Source organism: Chenopodium album, chromosome 17 (genome assembly GCF_948465745.1).
Source record: "Chenopodium album chromosome 17, dcCheAlbu1.1, whole genome shotgun sequence".
Lineage (NCBI taxonomy): Eukaryota > Viridiplantae > Streptophyta > Magnoliopsida > Caryophyllales > Amaranthaceae > Chenopodium > Chenopodium album.
This window is the reverse complement of record NC_137850.1, coordinates 36692285-36701472: the sequence shown is the minus strand read 5'-3', so window position 1 is coordinate 36701472 and position 9188 is coordinate 36692285.

Sequence of the window (9188 nt, the reverse complement as noted above, 5' to 3'; positions counted from 1 at the left end):
AGGTGAACCCTCTGAATGGTGGTTGTCCCAGCGACCGCATCCTCTACCCGCCTGACCTCGTCCCATGCTCGCTTCAGCCGCTAATTCTCTTTATCCTTCCATTCCAAGAAGGTAGTGAGCCTGAGAAAAAGTTGCACCCGTACAAAGAGTCGTTAGTAAAAACAAATTAAGAAATATTTTCTAAATATGAAAGTAAAAGAGGCAAACAGTCACGAACGGTTACCTCGGCGCTACGGTTCAGCATGGGGCCGAGGAAGCCCTCGTTGATCCCCCTTAGCTTGTCCCGCTGCTCTTGGGGACGGCCCTAGCCATGACTTCTCTCATGGCTTTTCTGTCCGCACCAGTCAGCGACTGGCTGGGCAGCTTCATGTTCATCTCCTCCGCAATATCTGTGCGCGGCCGCAAAAAATGTTAAAACAAGCCAACAAAAATCCTGCAAGAAAACACAAGTATGAAACTCTGACTAACCGTTTGAGAAGCTGGGAGGAGAAGGAAGGTTGAAGGTGAAGGGAGGAGGAGGTACAGGTTCTTCCCCCTCTTCACCTGTGCCGCCGGTTGGTTCCTCAGTCGTATGACCGGCAGCCGCTAGCAAGTCTGACTTTTTGACCCTCTTAACAGGGCTGCCATCGTCCGCCTCTCCGAACATATCATGGACCGACGTTGTTTTCGGATCCACAGACTTGGAGACCCCACTTGGTGACAGTTGGGGTTGCTCTCCTTTGGATTGCTTTGCAGCAATCCGTGGCGTTGTCTTAGCCGCGGAGTCGGAAAGGGTCTTAGAAGTGACCGACTTCCTAGTCTTGGACGCCTTGTCCTAGGAAGAAGTGGCCAGCGCCTTTCGCTTCGCCCTTGGGGTAGGAGTGGCCAACTGGAAAAGGCAAGAAAGAAAACAATAAGTTAGCACAGAAAGACACTAAAACAAATCAGTGTCCGTGTAAAAAAGGGAAGGAGCCTCTTCCAAGCATACCAACGCGGACGAAAGGGAGAGTCTGAGTGAAAAAGGAAAGGAGTCTCCTCCTAAAAGAAGAAGAAGAAAAGAAGAAGAAGAAGAAAAGAACAGGAAAAGAGAAAGAAATGGTCCGTACCTCCTTGGTTTGCTCGTACGCCCGTTGCCGAGCCTTGTACCGAGCAAGGTCGATCTCGGACATATCGATTTCCCCCTTCTACTCCCGGTCCACCATGGCGTACGATTCCTCTGCAAAAAAGAGATTTGGAAAACAATTAGAAAAATTTACAAAAAGAAAGAATGCGGACGTCATAAAGTGTTAAAACCCCACCTTGGGGAAGGTTCTTGTACAAGCCGTATGCGGACATAAATATTGGATTCTGGAGCCAGCCGGCTAAGGGGATCCAGTTCTGGAGCACGGCCACCAATTTACCAAGTTGGTGAGCTTGGCTACGGTGGACGGGTGGTTTTTATGGTTTGTGATCCCTTCGGCCAAGCTGGATTTGCTTGGCGTTAAACTGATTCATCGCAGATTGAACTCCGCGTCCTTTGTCTTGATGCGGTAGAATCGGTTCTTCCAATCCCGCCATTTCGACACACGGTCCATCACCATCATATAGTCTTTGGTGGTGCTAAGGATGAACCAATCGTCCGTGTGCTTCTCCAGGCGGGTCATAGCGTGCATCTCGCAGAAAATCAAAAAGTCCGGCTAGAAGCCTTTCCGGATGCACGTCACCAAATACCCAAAAATGTTTACCCAGCTGTCCGGCATCAACTGAAAGATAGCAATATCGTACTCGTCCAGGACAGTACGAATAAAGGGACGAAGGAGGGAGCGAATTCCAACATCCAAGGCGGCCCGATAGACACTGAATGATCTGCGACGCGGTCGCTCGTCTTCCCACGCGGCCACCGAAAGGTTGCTTTTCGAGGCCACAAGCTCGAACCCTTCTCCCACTTGGAGGAATGTCTTGTACTCATCCAGGTCCTCATTCAGGTAGCCTAAGGCCGTGCTACCCACTGTACAGGCGTACGAGTCCTTGAATGTGTCAATATTGGCAACGGCCTCCTAGGCCGCTGCCTCACCTTCAGTCGTATTCCTACCTTCGGCCGCATTCTCTGCCTCCTCTTCTCCAGGGTGAGGAGCAGCTCCAAACTCAGAGGAAAGGATTCTTTCCAAATCAGCAGGCTTGGCCGAGCTCCTGCTTCTAGAGCCATGGCCGCCCCCAGAGATGGCCACCCCTTCAGGCCATAGGACCCTTGCCTTTGTCTCTTACAGCGGCCGCCTGATTTCCTGAAGAAAGGGCACTGCGAGGTGGCAAGTCAGACGGTTCATTAATAATAACGCCTGTCCTAGGCATGTCCGACCTTCTATGTTGGAGATGGGGTGGTTCAGGAATTAGGACGGACGGTCCAGCTCTATCCGCCCCAGAAGAGGAAGGAGGTTTCTCCTGAGATAGCAACTCGACTGGGTCCATGACTGTGTTGGCATATTGGGGGTACCTTAGTTCCGGGGTTTGCCCGAACACACCCCTAGAAGAAGAGACGCCTTGAGTCCTTTGGCGCTACTCAAAGGAGGCAGTCACCTCGACCACCGAGCATCCGGTGCCTCTAGTAGAGGCCGTGTTAGTGGTGGATTCATTATGTGAGTTCACGTTGTTTGGGTCATAAGGGACCCTTGGATGTACCAGATTGCCGTTTGGATTTCTTGCAGCGTTCGTATCGTACGTTTGTCTCGTATGGGCCATTTTCGACCGCAGGGACAGAGAAGAATAGGTGGATGAGAGTTGGTACTCACTAGAAATGGACCCACTCCATGAAGGAGACAACTCGTCTCCGTCCACTCTAGACTCCTCAGTCCTAGGCGAACGGCCGACCTCATGAGGAGAAACGGACGAAACCGAGTGTAGAGCCAGTTTTAAAAAAAAAGAAAAAATAAAGTAATAAGAGCAGTCGCCCTACCTCTGTCTGTGTAGAAATTTCTGGAAGGTAGTCGGAAACTTCAAACTTTAGCCGGAAAACTCAAACGAATGGCGGAGTTCTTGAAGATTCAGGGGAAAATCACTTTCTCTCTCTAGAAGCTCTGACTTGTCTCTAAAAATACTAAAAGTTCCAAAGTGCCAAAATGAGGTCAAACCCCCTCTATTTATAACAAAATTTATGGGGGCAAGATGGTAAATCCATCTTTCCCGCTCAAGAATTCGAACGGTTATTTTTTGAAAAATTTAACCTAAAATTCAAAAGGGTTAAAAAGAACCCCCTGTTAACTTAGACGGAAAAAGAGACAGACGTATAATGGCATGTCCAAATAGACGGCCACGTCAGCAGAATAGGAAGTGTCACCCTAAAAAGCCGGGCGTCCGAGCTCTCCTCTAAGAAGATGATGTGTCGGGTTATGTCCTCTAAATACCCAAACTCAGCCGTTCGTTTGAGGGAATTGCAGGCGAACGAGATATGCCATCTTACCTAAGACAGTCGTCTATTAAGTAGGCAAACATATTCGTCCGCCTGTTCCACCATATGTCTTAGGCCTTCTTATGCGGATGCAGTAGGAAGTATAAAAGATCAGAGGAGGCGGCCCGTAGCGTACGCGTCACCCCCTCTGAGGGGCAAATGTTTAGGGTAAAAAATACCCCTTACACATGGTCCAATCTCGTAGTGACACGTGGCCCAATCAAAGGGCAACACGTGACTCTATGGGAAGATGACACGTGTCAAAGCTCAAAAGAACACTTGAAATTAGAGAAAAAGGAATTTTTTTAAATCAGAGCCTTAATCTCGAAATTACTGTAGAAAGCCACAAAACGGCGCCCCCATCTAACACGTGTCGTCACCTGATTGCGCAGCCAATCAGGACACGGAAATTTAGGGCACAAACCCTAAAGGAGCACAAATTCCCACCCCTATAAATACCCCAATCATTTATGATGGGAGGGGTGGATTGTGAATTTGTGACATAACATTTAATAGAGCATTAAATAGCTCCAGCTTCTCTCTACTTTCTCTTTCTAGCCTTTCTGATTTCCGGTTACTAACTTGACTGTCAGAGGCGAATATTCCGTCACTGAATTTGTGTTTTGCAGGTGTCCAAGTCTTGCTTCCAGCAGTATGTGACCAGTGTCCCGAGGGATTCCAAAAAACCCCGAAACACGTGTCAACATGTGATTGGTCTAAATTATAAAAAAATAAAAATAAAATAAAAATCCCTTATCAGCCACCACCTCACCTTTTCCCACCGTACACCCGGCCTAGCCCTCAAAAACAGGTTGACAGCTTCCCTAACCCTCTAAAACAGTCGGCCAACCCACCCTCACTCCTAAAACAACTTCCCTTGCCCCCCCCCCTCGCCAAAAAACGACCCCATCCCTTCCTAACCCAAATGGCTCCATTGAGCAGTTTCGGGGGTTGGGGAAGGGGTGGGGGTCGTTGTTCAAGTACATGTCAATAATGTAATCAACTGAGATAATACTTAGCTACATAGTGATGCAGCTAAACTAGCTACAACACCATCAAAACAACACATCATTTTCTAATAAAATGCAAGATCTCTTTATTTTTTTCTTTTCTTCTCCAATTCTTCCTTAAGTTCCTTTGTCAACATTCTTCCTACAAGATTTTTCTTTGATTTTATAAATTTTAGAGTTTGTAATTCATATTTTGATGGATATACTTCTCTCGTTTAAATCTATAAGTTTCAGTGACTATCAATTGAATTTATTGAAGAGGAAAGAGAAAAATTGAGGAGAGAGAAAGTTAAAGATCAAAAGAGGTTAGATTTTGTCAATTTGTAATTGTAATTTGTATGATTTCGTTGTTCATGATGATTTATTGTTTGATTATTTGAATTTTGTATGAATTTGTGATGAATATCAATTGAATTGCTTAATTTGTAATGAATATCAATTGGGTTGCTTAATTTGTGATGAATATCAATTTATTGTAGTCATTTTCTCTCTCCTCTCCCCCTCACCCCCCCCCCCCTTTTCTTTTTTAAATTTCTCAATCATGTAACAAATCAATAATTATTTTCTCTATGATGAATCAAATTTAGATTTAATGTGTGTATTCTTTTTTATTGTTAGAATAATGATAATCGAACTTAAATATAATTTTCATAAAAATAATTTTTAAAAAAAAAACACGTAGTAATTTTAAAATGAACATTTAGTACAAAATTTCAAAAAAAAAAAAAAGAACATATTATAAGTATTAAAAATATGAACATGTGCATTAAAAATATGAATATATGCATTTTAGAAAATGAGCATACGCATTCAAAATATGAACAAATGCATTGGTTCAGTTTTTGAATGCAGATGAACATAAGCATTTCAGAAGGTGAATATATACATAAAAAAAATATGAACATATGAATTTTAGAAAGTGAGCATATGCATTTCAGATTGTTTACATAAGCATTCAAAATATGAACATAAGCGTAAAAAAATATGAACATATGTATTTCACTAAGTGAACATAAGCATTTAAAATATGATCATAAGCATAAACAGACAAAACAGACAAAGTGAGAACATTATATGAACATTAGAACATTTATCATACGAACAAAAATATATTAATATTATGAGCATTTCAAAACATTTTATGAACATAAGGTATATGTTTGATTTAACTAAATTTTTTAACAATTTCAATAAAATTTCGAACAATATTCAAACAAAAATAAGTGATATTCACATAAATTCGAACAAAATTAGTGATATTCACAAAAATTTACTTTTTATTGGGAGAATCCGTTTGATTTTTCATCTCTTCTCGAATAGCCATAGTTATTTTTTAGATTTTAAGTGAGAAAAAATCATATAGAGGAGAGAGAATGAACTTTGTTTTATTGTTAAAGAGAAAATCACAGGGAGCAAAATTAAATTCAGAAATTTAATTTTGAAATGACTAAATGGTTTTTTTTAAAAATAAAAAAATTATAAATTACAAAAATATGGTGGTTGAGAAGTGATAGTTGTACTATAAACTTTGTGTGGATGGGCTGCATTTTTGTTTGGGTCGCATTTGCAATTGGGTGGGGATAGATGCAATTGGGCTTTTTTAATGGGCTGGTGTTGTAGCTAGAATAGTTGCACAAGGATGCAGCTTAGACCAATTGATTTGGGTTAAGTTGAACTTAGGTAGGGTTTGAATTAGATGAGGCCCGAGTACAGGTTAATCCATAAGTATACAAGATTTGGGTACGAGTAAATTTAGAACAGATGAATTTTGAGTTTCAGATCAACTTCGGATGATAAGATTCAAGTATATGAAAATTTTCTTCAAACCCATCTTGGGTTTGGGTCAAGTTTAGATAGGATGAGCCTTGGGTTCGAATCTAATTAGTTGCTAATTTGGGTACGAGTACTTAAACTTTAGGTTTTGTGAGTCTCGAGTTTAGGTTAAAATCTAATTGTGGTATTAGTTTAAGACTTAATTAAGACCATATTTCAATTAGGTGATGTGTAGCTTTTAACCTTTCAATAATTAACTATGTTGATTTGATAACAGTTTGAGTATAACGACAACCAAATTTGGGATATCTCAAGTTAGGTTGAGTTGGGTTCATACTATCTATGATCAAGTTGATTTCAAATAATGGGTTGACTAAAGTCGGGCTAACAATCATAAGTTGAATTCGTTTTCCAGTTGACTCAGTTAGAGTCTATAATTTTGCAAGTTGAACTAGTTCTCAAGTCCAATCAAGTAGGGAAAATTAATGAATTTTGCATTGCAATCGAGTTTTGGTAGTATTTAGATCCCATGTGGGTGTGAGTTCGATTTGGTTCGTTCTCATTAGGTGTATATTGAGTAAGATTTCATTTGGTTGGTTGTGGCCGAATCAAGTTCATACCTTAAAACTTGTGGTTATTGAATCAAATGTTTGGTTCCACTTGGCTGGTTACGCCTGAAGCATGTATATAATTGTTGATTTCACATCATTTTACACCTTTGTTTTTTTAAAAGTGTTATACTTTCGTTTTTGGCAAATTACCACATTTTCCTACTCATATTATATCTCTTTGCTTTGCCTCATAGTCTTTACTCAAAATCACTGCTAATTTTTTCTTAGGAAAAATGAAAATTAAAAATCCAAACTTTGCACTTTCTTCTCTAAAAATCCAACCTTCATTTAATCTCACAAAAATCCAACTTTTATACTCCACTTTCACCAATAGATCGATCAATTTGACCTTTAACTTGTTAAACAAGTTAAAAAGATGTTTTTTATTTTTAATTCTCTCGATTTCCTTTCCCACTCCTCATCTTTCTCTCTCCTCTCTCCTCAAACGGAAACAACACAGCAGTTAGCCTCGCTACCAATTCCGCCACCACAAAACAACCCACCACAACAACAACCAATTATATCAGCCTGTGCTGCCACCGTCATCAACCAGTCACCTACTTCCATCATAGCTGCATCAGCACCTCGCAGCCCCTGCTCGATTGCCTCCATGCTTCCAAATCTCATCAACGACAACCAGCTTACACACTGACATACCGGCAGCAACCGCAACAATTCTCCTCCGTCGCGACTAGCACACACCTCCGACAGCCCATTCAACACGAATTCGCCCCTATTCCAACCTTGTTCGATTCACCGTCCATTCACCGAAAATCATACCCCTAGCCCCGACCCACTCTAATCCTCCCGCCATTTAGCTGCCCCTCCTCCAGTCTCGTTGGCCCTTCTCCTTCCCCCTTGAACCACCACCATCGTGAACTCACCATCCTTGTTTTCAAATTGAAGCGTAATTCGAAGTTTAGGTTGGTGGTTATGGTGGTTGTTTGGTGATTGCGGGTGGCAAATTGGTGATTACGGGTGGTGAATTGGTGATTGCGGGTGGAGAATTGGTGATGAGGTGGAGGTGGGTGATCCAGCTGACGGTTTAGGCTTGTGTTGATGGTGGTTGTTTGGTGTTGTGGGCTGTGCGTGCGGTTGTTTGGGCTGAGCAAGGAGCTGTAGTGTATGTTGCTGCAGTGCAGGGGCGGCTGGCCGGCTGGAGGAGTGTGTGGGTTTTCCGATGAAGAGGGGAATTGGGTTGCTAGGTTCCAATGGCTGGTGGGCGGTGGGGATGGGGTGGTCAGGGAAGGAGGATGGGGCTGAGTTTTTTGAATTTTTTTTGTTTTTTAATTTTTTCTTTCAATTATTTTTTTAATTAAAAACAAAAATAATTAACCTATTAATAGCTGACACGTGGCATATAACTTTCAAAAACAGGTCATCAATAGGTAATGGATCTGTTGGTAAAAGTGAAGTATAAATGTTGGATTTTTGTGGGATTAAATAAGGTTGGATTTTTGTAGAGAAGAAAGTGCAAATGTTGGATTTTAATTTCCATTTTTCCTTTTTTTTTTTTATTATTTCTTTTGCTTTTATATTTCTTACTTTTCAATAAAACTAGTGATTAGCCTGGGCGTTGCTCCTGTTACTTTTGTAATTGTACAGTGGGAGTATTTTTTTTATGAATTTGGTATTTTGCAATTGTCTTTGTGTAGGCAAATTTTTTTTATTTTTTTTTATTTTTTTCGTAATAGGGAATAAAGAGTCAAGTTGTCAAGGTAATTTAGTACCCGCCTTAAATCATTAATATGGACAATGCCTTTATGCCTACTTGTCTTTTTTTTTTTTGAATGAATGTGTGTGTTTTTTTTAAATAATTAAACTATATATATATATGCTTGATAATTGGCTTAAATGGTTGAAAAGTCAATTTTGTTATAAGTGATTTGCGGTTCGAATCTCCTTATCTTCAAATGTTTTAAATGATGTAGCATGATGAGATGTTGAGTAGGTGATATGACGTAACGAAGGTGTTGTGAAGTGACATGACATCATGAAATGTTTATAAAGTGACATGGCGTAATTTGGAGGAATATACGTGACACGGTGACGTTTTTATAAACACCTTTTAATATATTAGTATAGATATTAACTCTGTTAACAGTTCTTTCAATCTTTTAATAACCCAATTATTCCACATATATTTTATTACAGTATATTGAGTCAATTAAATTGGCTAAAAGGCCACATTCCTTTAAGGCCTAAAACAGTAAAAGTTGGCGGTAAGCTACTAAGTGTTGCTGGTGGATCCATTTTGTTAAATTAAATCCGCAAATATCCGGCCCACTAAACATAGGATGTGATTTCGACCCATTTCACTGGCTTCTTTCTCTGTATGGGCTTTATCCCTATTATATATTTCTTTATTTCTACCCCTCTTTTTAGCTTCTACTT